Source organism: Henckelia pumila, chromosome 3 (genome assembly GCF_033568475.1).
Source record: "Henckelia pumila isolate YLH828 chromosome 3, ASM3356847v2, whole genome shotgun sequence".
In the NCBI taxonomy this organism is placed as follows: Eukaryota; Viridiplantae; Streptophyta; class Magnoliopsida; order Lamiales; family Gesneriaceae; genus Henckelia; species Henckelia pumila.
In genome coordinates this window covers 53,944,005-53,958,407 of record NC_133122.1, presented here as the reverse complement: position 1 = coordinate 53,958,407, position 14,403 = coordinate 53,944,005, and positions in this window count along the sequence as shown.

Sequence of the window (14,403 nt, the reverse complement as noted above, 5' to 3'; positions counted from 1 at the left end):
GCGAGCGTCAGGTTGAGGGTCCTCAGATGATTCAGCAGATGTTTGATGCAGTAGAGTTGATTCGACACAGGGTTAAAGCAGCCCAGGATCGACAGGCTAGCTACGCGAATACTCATCGCAGGCCACTTCATTTTGAGGTAGGGGAATATGTTTTCTTGCGTGTGTCACCTTTTCGGAAGGTGATGAGGTTTGGTCGCAAGGGTAAGTTGTCACCAAGATTTATTGGTCCTTTCGAGATTCTCGAGAAGGTTGGGGATGTTGCTTATCGTCTGGCCTTGCCACCCGATCTTTCGGAGATCCACGATGTGTTCCACGTATCCTTGTTAAGACAGTATATGGCAGACGAGTCGCATATTTTGCATTCGACCGAAGTAAAAGTGGATCGAGATCTATCGTATGTAGAGAAACCCCTACGGATTCTTGACAGGATGGACAAGGTACTTCGTAACAAGCGTATACCGTTGGTAATGGTACAGTGGCAACGCAGAGGTACAGAGGAAGCTACTTGGGAGTTGGAGAGCCGGATGTTAGCCGAGCACCCCGAGTTATTTTGAGATTTTGTACTTTTTTGTATCAAGTTTATACTTGTTTAGTTGTAATAAAGAACATTGGTTAGCTATTTATGTTTTCCTCTAAGACTTAAATTTTGAGGACGAAATTTCTTAAGTGGGGGAGAATGTAGTAACCCGCATTTCTGATTAGTGATTAAATGAGTAATTAATCACGTGATCATGTTTAGATTAAGTAAAACATGATTAAGTAAGTTCCTGTTGGGATAACGGACTTCAGAAATGGATTCAGAGCACTCGAACTAGTTGAATTGGTTCAGCAGGACCGGACGGTCCGATGAGGAGTTCGGACGATCCGAAGTGGATCGGAAGCTCCGTGCCAGGATCAGAAGCTCCGATCTGACTTGGTGAACACGTCATCGCTTACGTCAGCAAGGTGACGTCATGGCTGACGTAATATTGAGCGATCGGACGCTCCGAAGGTGCGATCGGAGGTTTCGATCGTGATCGGACGTTCCGAACAGGGATCGGAGGTTCCGATCGTCGTCTATAAATAAGGGGTCAGAGCCCTCATTCTGTGCACCGATTTTCCCTTCTTTCCTCTGGTTTTCGAACCTTCTTACTTAGATCTACGGAGTTCTAGGCATCCTATTGGGAATCCGGAAGTTTCCTAGCGATCCCGGCGTCGTAGCGGAGGTGTGCCTAAGTTTTGAGGCGATTCTACACCAGCGGGCTGACGACGGACGAAGGTATAATTTGGCTTCCTAAAAATATTTAGGAGTATGCAATAGATTAGTTAAGGCTTTTAGAGCTTAATTGTTGATGCATGGATATTTGCATTGTAGTAGCTAGTAGACTGGACTAGTAGGCTTGGAGTCTAGATCAGCAGAGCTAGGTTTGACCAGCAGTGTTAGAGGTACGTAAGTACTGACCGAGATAGCCGGCATGATATATTTGCTTATATGTTGCATGAGTATGTGCTTTATGTTTTATCATGTTTTAGCATGTTTTACCGCCTTAGCACATACATGATTTTACGTGTGACTGCATCCGGAGAGATGTGAGTCATTGACAGTCTCCATAGGGAACGATGATCTCATTCTAGACTCGAGTCAGGTATGACAGTTTCCATATGAGGCTTGTATCCTGTTTTGGATTCGGGTCAGGATGGGGTTGGCTCAGCCCTGATATGGAATATACGAGTACCCCGCGGAGTAGCTCTCTAGCCGGTACTGTATATTCTCGGCGCCATGAGCAAGTGTTTTCACTTGAGTTTTAAATCATCTGTGTGCATATATTTGTATTTATATCATTGCTTCGTATTGAGCGTTCTAGCTTACGCCCCTGTGTTTGGATATTGTGTACCTTGTGGCGAGGCAGGTTTGAGGCTGGACGGTTCAGGCGGTTCTCATCAGGATTGAGCTTTGGGGAGTGCGAGGTTGTAGAGGGTAGGGATTTATTTACCCTGAACCTTCGATTTGGTTGTATAACAGTATTTATACTTGTGACAGCGTCGGTTGTATTCTGTCGATTGGATTTGTTGTATTAAATATCCGCTCTTTACGCTTTAAGCTTTTATTGCGTGCGCTTTTACTATAACTCTGATTAGGTGGTGGATCCGGGTTGGGTCACTACAGAAGGTGACCCACGTCTTGGGCAACTCGAGTCGGTAAGGTGATTTCATTCTCTGCCTAGTTTCGAAAAGGGAGACTCATTATTTGTACTGATCCTATCTTTGATTTCGAAGGTCAAGGCTAAGGAAATAGGAGGAGGAAATTCTAGATCTAACCAATCACAATTTAAGGTGAGTCAAGACATTCTCGAAAGTTTCATGGCATTTGATGCAAAGTGTTGGGCCCAATCTTCTTTCCCACTCACACGTGGATTTTGGTATAAAATGTTGATAGGATTAATTCTCAAGAATTGGTTCAATAGACTGTCAAGTTTCGAAGAGGCAAATTGGAATTTTTGAAAATTCAATTATTGAATTTTCGAGAGTTTCTTCTAAAAGTTTTCGGTCAAGCTTCGTCGGTTGTAGTATTTGATCTTGCACGAACGTATACGGTAAGTGGGCTTATGTTTTAAAATTATTATGTATGATTTAAAAATTTGATCGCTCATGTTTATCGTTGGAATTTTGTTATTTAATATTGTTCATGATAATATTTTGCTGAAAATATGTTTTGACACTGTTATGAATCAAATTAGGAGTGGAAAGGAAATTTCCGAACCATGTTATGTTATGACCCTGATACGGTGGGTATAATAACCGTTCTATGACCTCACCCCTAAGAGGGATTACATAAAGGGGACTGATCAGTTAGCCACGAATAATGAGAGGAATTTCAGTGTCTTGTCAAAGATTATGTTATGTCATGTCAAATATGTTATGATGTTATTTATGCTATGTTATGCTATGTTGAGGCATGATATGAAATGTTTATGATTTAAATTAATTCATGAGTTTTTGAAATAAATATATATATATATATATATATATATATATATGTATATATTTTGGTATGATCGATCGGCCCCCACTTGCTGAGTGTTTTCCAAAACACTCAGCCCTTACTTTTCCCTCCCAGATTATGAAGATGATGATGTAGAAGTTCGTGAGCAGGATATGTTTTGGGGATGGTGATAGATGATCAATAAGACTAAATTTTGTTATTTTTATTATTGGGATTTTTGCTTTAATATTTTGTTATTAAGTTTTTAGACGCTTCCGCATTGGTTTTGTTATTGTTGGATTTATCGAGTTGTAAAGATAATATTTTGAGGTTTATTTATGATAATAGACTGGTTTGGTTTATACTGTACTACGAGACTGGTTGTTTTATAATTTGTGTGAATTTGAAACAACGCCGGTGGCACGTCTCGGTCTCAGGGCGTGAAATTTTAGTGGTATCAGAGCCGCCATGTTCATAAATCCGGATGGGATTCCGTGACGAAAAATTTGACGTTGTCAAATTTTGATCAAAGCCCTGCGTATCCTGACCCGAAACGATCTTATGAGTTAAAGCCCGAATTCAATCGTTTAAGCCTCCGAAATTGCGTTTTTGCCGTTTTAGGAAAGTTTTCGGACGCTTATAACTTCACCTAGAAAATTCGAAATCCAATTCCGCGAATTGTCCCACGACACCCTCAACTTGTAGTTTCTGCCCATAAAGAAATCTCAAAATTTTCCATTTTTGGAAATATTGCCCGAAAATCTTGTCCTATATCAATTCTGTCTTAAGTATTCATCAATGTGAATTCTGACCTGAATCCATTCCTCTTTATTCTAGGAAGATGGCTCGCACCAAAGTCACGGCTCGCAAAAAACGTGGTTCGAAGCAAGGATCAAGTTATCGAGTCATTGAGGACTTCACTATATGTGGAGCAATACGAGAAAGAGGAGATGATGGAAGACATGAAGAAGCTAAAGGCGAACAAGAGTGAGATGGAGGAGCATCGGGACCACCTCGAAGGCGACGTCGAAAGGCTTGCATATTATCTTGATAAGGAAGAGAAGGAACATGAGAAGACGAAAAAGAAGTTGGAGTCGTCCCTAGCTACCATCACTTTCCTCGAGGACCTACGCAACCAAAGAATGATGGAAAATGTAAGGCCCGGGATTATTTAATTTTAATCCAAGAATATGTAATTTGGGAATATTTAGAGTTTATAATTAAATTCTAATATTCTTAAATTGAAAAGGGTTGAAATTGAATTAAATCGCTTTTTCGGGGACTGAATTGCAAATAGCCAAAAGTTCAGGGACTAAACTGCAAATATGCTTATATTTATCATCTTTTCCACTTGCTTCATATGCAATTCACGTGTGTTATCAGCAAAAGAAAAGAAAAGAGGCAGAACATCGGCTAAACCCTTGTCCCAAGCCATTTTTATCCGCAAAAGCTCCGATATCTTGCGTTTCGGTTGTCAAAAATTTGAAAGAAATATATATCTGCGATCACAGCTCCGAGACCTTCGATTTGGTACATGTTTTATTCACATATCTCAGATTTTATTTTTATGTTGAAGATGGAAAATTATGATTTTATCATATATGCGTATATCAGCTGTACCGATCGTGTATTCACAGACGGTTCGGAAAAAGACTGTCGTTCGGATTTTATATGAATTTGGGAAGAATAATTCGAACACTATCATGTTTGATTGATACTGATTTTTATGGTAATGAGATGATATGTTAGAGATTATAAGTTATCTGGATTGTTGGATTGATTTGGATATTGTTTGGATTGCCGGTTTTAGCCGTTATGCCGCCGATTTGCAAATTGTCAAGATTTTGCTCTTATTGAGTGAACAAAGCATGATTAGAGTTGGAATTTGATATGGTTAGATTTTATCTACTATTTTTCAGATTTGATCAAAGTGTTCCGAACTCGAGATTGTCGATTCGAATCGAGAACGATTTAGAAGGTTTGAAGTTCTTTAGTGGCAATTTTGTTATGCTTTGGAACAGATTTTGATAGATGGTTTTACTATGATGTTTTCAGACTTGAAGTACTGTCAGACACGACATCGAAAGGTATAAATGACAGCAAATCCAGATGGGATAGAACGCTTGAAATAGCTTTCATTTCAAGTATTCCCATGTCAATCACATACTTGTTTCTTTATATTTCTTATGTGATTATTTGTGTGTACTGCTTTGTTTGCTTATATGCTTAGTTGTTCAAGATGTGTTTTATAGCTTTTAATGCATACAGCTTATGTTGCATTCATCTTGAACTCCAGCCTTAATAGCACAGAGGGCAGCCATCGCCTAGAGTGCAGATGACGTTTGGAGAGCTGTAGTGAGTGGCATGAAATATAGATTTATTTCTAGAGTCAGCTTGACTCATGGCACAGAATATGGATTTATGTTCAGAGCCAGAAGACTCACTATAGTTGTACCAAAGTCAGAGGACTAAAATACTTGATGCCGCCTCGAATGGGAGTGTCGGTGGTTTGATAGTTATTTTATTCCTCGGGATCCCAAAGAACTAAGTTTATTGATATCAGCTTGATAGCCTTCCTTTGCCATTTGCATTGCATTCACGTTTATTATCTCGCGTTTAAAGTTGTTTATACTGGGATTTTATTCTCACCGGAGTTATCCGGCTATTGCTTTGTTTTGTATGTGTGCATGGCAATAGGTGGGGCAGGAGCTAGTCAGAAAAGACAAGGATAGCTCGAGATTGAGGCATAGCAAGTGAGGACACGGGCTTAAGTAGCACGACTTGTACTTTATGTTGTTGAACCATGCTAGAAGTGATACAAGAACTTTGTATATTATGGCTTGAATACATGCTAGTTTATGTTTATTATGTTTAGAAGCTTGTAAGACGTTATAAGATAGCATGTATTTGATTTTGTAGCATGTATAAAAGATTATGACTTGTTTATCCATTCTTTGGCAGCAGAGTTTTGATAGCATATTCCCCGATCGAGCGAGACTCTGCCTTTTAAAACAAAATTTTTTTTTTAGCTCTTGTTTCTTTAATTCTTGTAAGTACTTGTTTAATTGTTAATTACAATAAATTTCTCTAAGATAAGATTAGCAACCCGGGTCCCCACAATAGGTGGTATCAGAGCATAAGTTTCTGGATTTAGATAGAAGTTGATGAGCGGGGTAGTTTGAGTCTGTCTGATTGTTTAATATTGCATGAGAGTATATGTTATATCTGATTATGTGCATTATCTGCTAGCATGCTTTATATATAGCAATAATTATGTGATTGCATGATTATGTGCTTTTATTGCTACTGCATGCTATATATATGCAATTGTATTCCAGAATATCCTTAGTCAGAACCTGAATTCTCATGAGAATGCATGAGAATGCTTATCAGAGAAGGATGGAATAAATTTCTGCATATTATATTGTTTATGCACTAATCTGTTTGACAATCAGATATGCCTCCCCGTAAAGCACCGGTCATTAGACAGCCATTAGTGGTTCCTCCAGCTGAACCAGTACAAGTACCACCGCCAATTGTTGAAACTCAGAATGCACAGGGTAGTACATCTACTGACCCGTTGGATCCTACTGCTACTCCAATGGAGACTTTGTTAAAGCGATTTCAGTCATTCAAACCGCCAAAACTGAAAGGAACAGAAAACTCAGTTGATTGTGAAAATTGGCTTGAAGATATAGAACAACTATTTGAATCACTTGACTATACAGATGATCGTCGTATCCGACTGGTAATACATCAACTTCATGAAGTTGCCAAAAGTTGGTGGATTACTACCAAACGGGCATTGGAACAACAAGGTACGATTATCACCTGGACTGTATTTAAAACTGAGTTCTATCAACGTTTCTTTCCAGTCTCCTACAGGAAGGATAAGGGTGCTGAATTTGCCAATCTAAGGCAAGGTAATTTGAATATCGAGGAATATGTGGCCAAATTTTCAAGTCTTTTGAAGTTTGCACCACATATAGCAGCTACTGATGAAGCAATGGCGGATCATTTTATCAATGGCCTTAATCCAGAGGTGTTTACCTTGGTGAACAGTGGACGACCAAATACTTTTGCTGATGCCTTGAACAAAGCTAAGGGAGCCGAAGCAGGTATTTTGCGACAAAGAGGAACACCGTTCATTCCACAGCCATTTCCCCAGCCTGTATCAGCTTTCATTCCACAGAATCCGCCACAGTTTCAGCAAACATCTCCCAGATTTGAGGGAGGAAGCAGTGGCAGAAAGGATTCTAGATTCAGGCCAAAGGGACAGCAATTTAAGAAGCCAGGTAGTAGTTCTTCAAGTTCTAGTGGACAAAGACAGTTTGGGGCAGGTCAGAGAACTGGTGAATCAGGAGCATTCTGTTTTAAGTGTGGTGGAAAACATTCAAGTGATCAGTGCAAGGGTGTGATAGGTAATTGCAATATTTGTCGTCAACCTGGTCACTATGCCAGGGTATGTCCTCAAAGAGCTATAGGTGAAAGTTCTTCTCGACCAATACCTCAGGCCGAAAGGCAATCAGTGCATTCATTTCAGCCTCAGCAACCTCAGCAACAGACCAGAGGAGGAGGAAGCCAGACTGTGACTCAACCTCCTAGACAACAGGCTCGAGTTTTTGCACTTACTGAGGAACAGGCACAGGAGGCACCTGACGATGTCATAGCAGGTAACTGCTTTATTTATGGTTATCCTGCCTATGTTTTGATAGATACAGGTGCATCTCATACATTCATCTCTGAAAAATTTGTTATGATGCATTCTTTATCTTCTGAGCCATTGCCTACTGTTGTTTCTATTTCATCACCGTTGGGTGAAGGTATTATATCTGTTCGAATGATTCGAAATTGTGCGTTGCAATATGACGGGAATGTGATTAATATAGATTGTATAGTACTTGGATTATCAGATTTCGATTGTATTGTTGGTATCGACATGTTAACCAAGTACAGAGCAACTGTAGATTGTTTCCAGAAAGTGGTTCGATTTAGACCAGAAATGACATCTGAATGGAAATTCTACGGTAAGGGTTCTCGAGCCAAGATTCCTTTGATATCTGTGTTATATATGACCCGTTTATTGCAGAGAGGGGCGAAAGGATTTCTGATTTATGCAGTCGATGTATTGAAATCCAGTCCAGCAGTAACAGATATTCCAGTTGTGCATGAATTTGCTGATGTATTTCCTGATGAAATTCCTGGTTTACCTCCAGTACGAGATATAGATTTCAGTATTGATCTAATGCCAGGTACGCAACCAATATCCAAGGCTCCTTACAGAATGACACCTATTGAATTAAAGGAGTTGAAGGATCAATTGGAAGATTTGTTAGCCAAGGGGTACATTAGACCGAGTGTTTCACCTTGGGGTGCTCCGGTACTGTTTGTACGAAAGAAAGATGGTTCCATGCGCTTATGCATTGATTATCGTCAATTGAACAAGGTAACCATCAAGAATAAATATCCATTGCCTAGAATAGATGATTTGTTTCATCAGCTACAGGGTTCAGCTATCTATTCGAAGATTGATTTGCGATCTGGATATCATCAACTGAGAGTACGAGATGAAGATATTCCTAAAACTGCTTTTAGAACAAGGTATGGACATTATGAATTTATCGTCATGCCTTTTGGTTTAACCAATGCTCCTGCAGTATTTATGGGATTGATGAATCGGGTATTTCAGAAATATTTGGATGACTTTGTCATTATTTTTATCGATGATATCTTGATCTATTCCAAGAATGTACATGACCATGCTGAACATCTCCGACTCATTTTACAGACTTTGAGAAATGAGAAATTATATGCTAAGTTATCGAAATGTGAATTTTGGTTGCAGAAAGTTGTGTTTCTTGGGCATATTATTTCAGGTGATGGGATTTCAGTGGATTCAAGCAAGGTCGAGGCTGTATTGAATTGGCCTAGACCTACATCAGTGCCAGAAATACGGAGTTTTATGGGCTTGGCAGGTTATTATAGAAGTTTTATCAGAGATTTTTCCAGCATTGCGAAGCCTATTACGCAACTGACTCAGAAAAATAAGCCGTATGTCTGGACTGAAGCCTGTGAAACTAGTTTCTTGGAGTTGAAGAAAAGGCTTACAAGTGCACCTGTCTTGACGATTCCATCAGGTACAGGTGATTTTGTTGTATATTGTGATGCTTCTCACAAGGGTCTGGGTTGTGTGCTTATGCAGAGAGGTCATGTTATCGCTTATGCTTCGAGACAGTTAAAGCCACACGAGACTCGATATCCTATCCATGATCTGGAGCTTGCCGCTATTTTCTTTGCATTGAAGATATGGAGACATTATCTTTATGGTGAGAAGTTTGAAATCTTTTCAGATCACAAAAGTTTGAAATATCTGTTTTCGCAATCAGAATTGAATATGAGACAGCGTAGATGGCTTGATTTATTGAAAGATTTCGATTGCGAGATTAAATATTATCCAGGAAAATCTAATGCAGCTGCAGACGCCTTAAGTAGAAAGGTATGTTCTTTATCCTTGTCTACGATAGGTGTATCTCAAATGGTGGAAGATTGTTGTCTTTCTGGATTAATATTTGCAACAGATATGCACCCTATCTGTGTTTGTGCTATACGAGCTGAGCCAGAACTTTTGATACGAATCAAAGAAGCACAGAAAGAGGATCAGAATATTCAGAATTCGATTGCTATGGTCAGATCTGGACATCAATCTGAATATCAGGTCACTGCTGATAATGTGTTCTATGTGAATAACAGACTTGTTGTTCCAGATGTTTCAGCTTTGAAACAACAAATCTTGAAAGAGGCTCACAGTAGTCGATTCAGTATTCATCCTGGTGGCAGAAAAATGTATAATGATTTGAAAATGCAGTATTGGTGGAAACAAATGAAGTCAGATGTGACTGAATTTGTAGCCAGATGTTTGAATTGCCAACAGGTAAAAGCAGAAAGAAAGAAACCAGGTGGTCTATTGCAGAGTCTATCAGTTTCAGAATGGAAATGGGATCACATTTCCATGGATTTCGTTACACAGCTACCACGTTCATCCAGAGGGTGCGATGCCATTTGGGTGATTATTGATCGTTTGACGAAATCAGCATGTTTTATTCCGTACAGAATGACGTACATACATGATCAGATGGCAGAAATCTACGTCAGAGAAGTGGTAAGATTACATGGTGTGCCTAAATCTATTGTTTCAGATCGAGACCCTAGATTTACATCACACTTTTGGCATAGCTTGCAACAAGCTCTTGGTACTCAATTGCATCTGAGTACAGCTTATCATCCTCAAACAGACGGACAGTCAGAGCGGACTATCCAGACACTTGAGGATATGTTGAGAGCTGTAGTACTAGATTTTGGTACTAGTTGGCAAGATTCATAACCACTTGCAGAATTTTCTTATAATAACAGCTATCAGACGAGCATTGAGATGGCTCCTTTTGAAGCATTGTACGGAAAGAAATGCAGATCACCGTTGTACTGGGATGATATCTCAGATGTTCCTGATGTTGGGCCTGATATGATCCGAGAAATGACAGAGAAAGTAAAGCTTATTCAGAAAAGAATGAAAACAGCTCAGGATAGACAAGCAAAGTATGCAAATATCAGACGACGACCTCTATCTTTTGATCAGGGAGACAGAGTTTTCTTGAATATTTCTCCGTTTAGAGGTACGGTCAGATTTGGAAAGAGAGGAAAGTTATCTCCACGTTTTATTGGTCCATATGAGATTATCGAGAAGATAGGCGATCTTGCTTATCGACTTGCTCTTCCTCCATCTTTGTCTGGTATTCATGATGTATTCCATGTCTCTATGCTGCGGAAGTATCAGCCTGATCCTTCCCATATTCTTCAGCCTGATGAAGCTGAACTTGACGAGACTCTTAGTTATTTTGAGCAGCCTATTCAGATTCTTGATCGCAAAGACAAACAGCTCAGAAACAAAATAATTCAGCTAGTCAAAGTTCAGTGGAGTCGACATGGCATCGAAGAAGCGACTTGGGAGACTGAGTCAGACATGAGACAGAGATTTCCAGAGTTGTTTCATTGATGTGAGTTCTTATTCTGTTTTCCGTTATTTCATTATCTTATGTGTATACAGATTGTCTATACAGCTTGCTTGTGATTTCGAGGACGAACTCATGTCTTAGTGGGGGAGAAATGTAAGGCCCGTGATTATTTAATTTTAATCCAAGAATATGTAATTTGGGAATATTTAGAGTTTAGAATTAAATTCTAATATTCTTAAATTGAAAAGGGTTGAAATTGAATTAAATCGCTTTTTTGGGGACTGAATTGCAAATAGCCAAAAGTTCAGGGACTAAACTGCAAATATGCTTATATTTATCATCTTTTCCACTTTCTTCATATGCAATTCACGTGTGTTATCAGCAAAAGAAAAGAAAAGAGGCAGAACATCGGCTGAACCCTTGTCCCAAGCCATTTTTATCCGCAAAAGCTCCGATATCTTGCGTTTCGGTTGTCAGAAATTCGAAAGAAATATATATCTGCGATCACAGCTCCGAGACCTTCGATTTGGTACATGTTTTATTCACATATCTCAGATTTTATTTTTATGTTGAAGATGAAAAATTATGATTTTATCATATATGCGTATATCAGCTGTACCGATCGTGTATTCACAGACGGTTCGGAAAAAGACTGTCGTTCGGATTTTATATGAATTTGGGAAGAATAATTCGAACACTATCATGTTTGATTGATACTGATTTTTATGGTAATGAGATGATATGTTAGAGATTATAAGTTATCTGGATTGTTGGATTGATTTGGATATTGTTTGGATTGCCGGTTTTAGCCGTTATGCCGGCGATTTGCAAATTGTCAAGATTTTGCTCTTATTGAGTGAACAAAGCATGATTAGAGTTGGAATTTGATATGGTTAGATTGTATCTACTATTTTTCAGATTTGATCAAAGTGTTCCGAACTCGAGATTGTCGATTCGAATCGAGAACGATTTAGAAGGTTTGAAGTTCTTTAGTGGCAATTTTGTTATGCTTTGGAACAGATTTTGATAGATGGTTTTACTATGATGTTTTCAGACTTGAAGTACTGTCAGACACGACATCGAAAGGTATAAATGACAGCAAATCCAGATGGGATAGAACGCTTGAAATAGCTTTCATTTCAAGTATTCCCATGTCAATCACATACTTGTTTCTTTATATTTCTTATGTGATTATTTGTGTGTACTGCTTTGTTTGCTTATATGCTTAGTTGTTCAAGATGTGTTTTATAGCTTTTAATGCATACAACTTATGTTGCATTCATCTTGAACTCCAGCCTTAATAGCACAGAGGGCAGCCATCGCCTAGAGTGCAGATGATGTTTGGAGAGCTGTAGTGAGTGGCATGAAATATAGATTTATTTCTAGAGTCAGCTTGACTCATGGCACAGAATATGGATTTATGTTCAGAGCCAGAAGACTCACTATAGTTGTACTAAAGTCAGAGGACTAAAATACTTGATGCCGCCTCGAATGGGAGTGTCGGTGGTTTGATAGTTATTTTATTCCTCGGGATCCCAAAGAACTAAGTTTATTGATATCAGCTTGATAGCCTTCCTTTGCCATTTGCATTGCATTCACGTTTATTATCTCGCGTTTAAAGTTGTTTATACTGGGATTTTATTCTCACCGGAGTTATCCGGCTATTGCTTTGTTTTGTATGTGTGCATGGCAATAGGTGGGGCAGGAGCTAGTCAGAAAAGACAAGGATAGCTCGAGATTGAGGCATAGCAAGTGAGGACACGGGCTTAAGTAGCACGACTTGTACTTTATGTTGTTGAACCATGCTAGAAGTGATACAAGAACTTTGTATATTATGGCTTGAATACATGCTAGTTTATGTTTATTATGTTTAGAAGCTTGTAAGACGTTATAAGATAGCATGTATTTGATTTTGTAGCATGTATAAAAGATTATGAATTGTTTATCCATTCTTTGGCAGCAGAGTTTTGATAGCATATTCCCCGATCGAGCGAGACTCTGCCTTTTAAAACAAAAATTTTTTTTTTAGCTCTTGTTTCTTTAATTCTTGTAAGTACTTGTTTAATTGTTAATTACAATAAATTGCTCTAAGATAAGATTAGCAACCCGGGTCCCCACAGAAATGTTAGAACTCCAACACCAAGTGCAAGTGTTGCAAAACGCTGTGCAAGGTCGTGATGAAGTGAACGCAGCCCTGCTCGAGCATATCAATCACCTACAACAAGTAGACATGGTGGCAGAAGAGAACCCCAAAGATGTTCCTGCAGAAGATGAAGCCTCAGGCGATGGAGAAATCATAGATTAGGCTTTCATCTAGCTTAGTCCTTTTATTCAGCATTGTTTTTGTTTGATTCAGCATGATACCTTAATATTTTGAGACTTGGTTTGTTTTGCTTCATTTATCTTCATGACATTTTGAGAATCAATAAAATAACTTTTATTCTTGGGATTGTTTATTGATTCATTTTATTCTGCTATTTCCTTTCTTTTTAAGTATCATGTTTCGACAAACTCTTAGAACTCCCTTACTGTAGGAAATGGCCGGAGAACTCCCAAGAACACGCAACAACAATCGTGGGGATAATGCGAATCCACCTCCAGGAATCAATCTGAGCCGAGAAGATCTTTCGGATATCGCAGCAATTGTAGCAACGACCCTCCAAGGGATGAGAAATACCAATGGCAACGGCAATCCGCCACCTCCCCCACCTGCTCAGAACGGAGTCAAATTCCATTATGAATCGCTCCGTAAGAACCGAACTGAAATGTTTAAGGGAGATGCTGACCCAGAGGTGGGAAGAAATTGGATGAAGAAAATGGAGGACCAATTGCGTTTACTTGAAGTCCCTGAAGAACTTAAAGTGGAGGTAACAATTCCTTTTTTGGAGGACAAAGCAAGGAAATGGTGGGAAGCCGTTTCACCTGCTATGTTGGTTGCGGGACCAGTCACATGGCAACAGTTCAGTACTGCATTTTTGAAGCAGTACTTCCCAGCTGAGGTTCGTATACAGAAGCTGAGCGAATTTGAAAACCTCATGCAATCTTCAGATATGTCAGTTGTGGAGTACACCTCTAAGTTCAATGAGCTCGGATCATATGCCCCTACCATTATGGGAGATGATGATCTGAAGCTATACCATTTCAAAAAGGGTTTGAATAGCCGAATCCAATCGGCGTTAGCAGTTTTTCAGCCTGCCAACTTTGCAGACTTGATGGGAGCAGCTATCCGAGCTAAATCGGATATCAAGCGTCGGGAAGACGACTTCAAGAACAAACAACCTCTGTCTGGTCAATCTTCTGCAATCGGGCCAAAACCCAAGCGCCCGAACCAAACTGGTGGACCATCCAAGGGAACTTACTCTGCTCCAAGTCGACCACTGATCAAACTGTGTCCTACCTGCAACTTCCGTCACAAAGGGAATGTCATCGAAA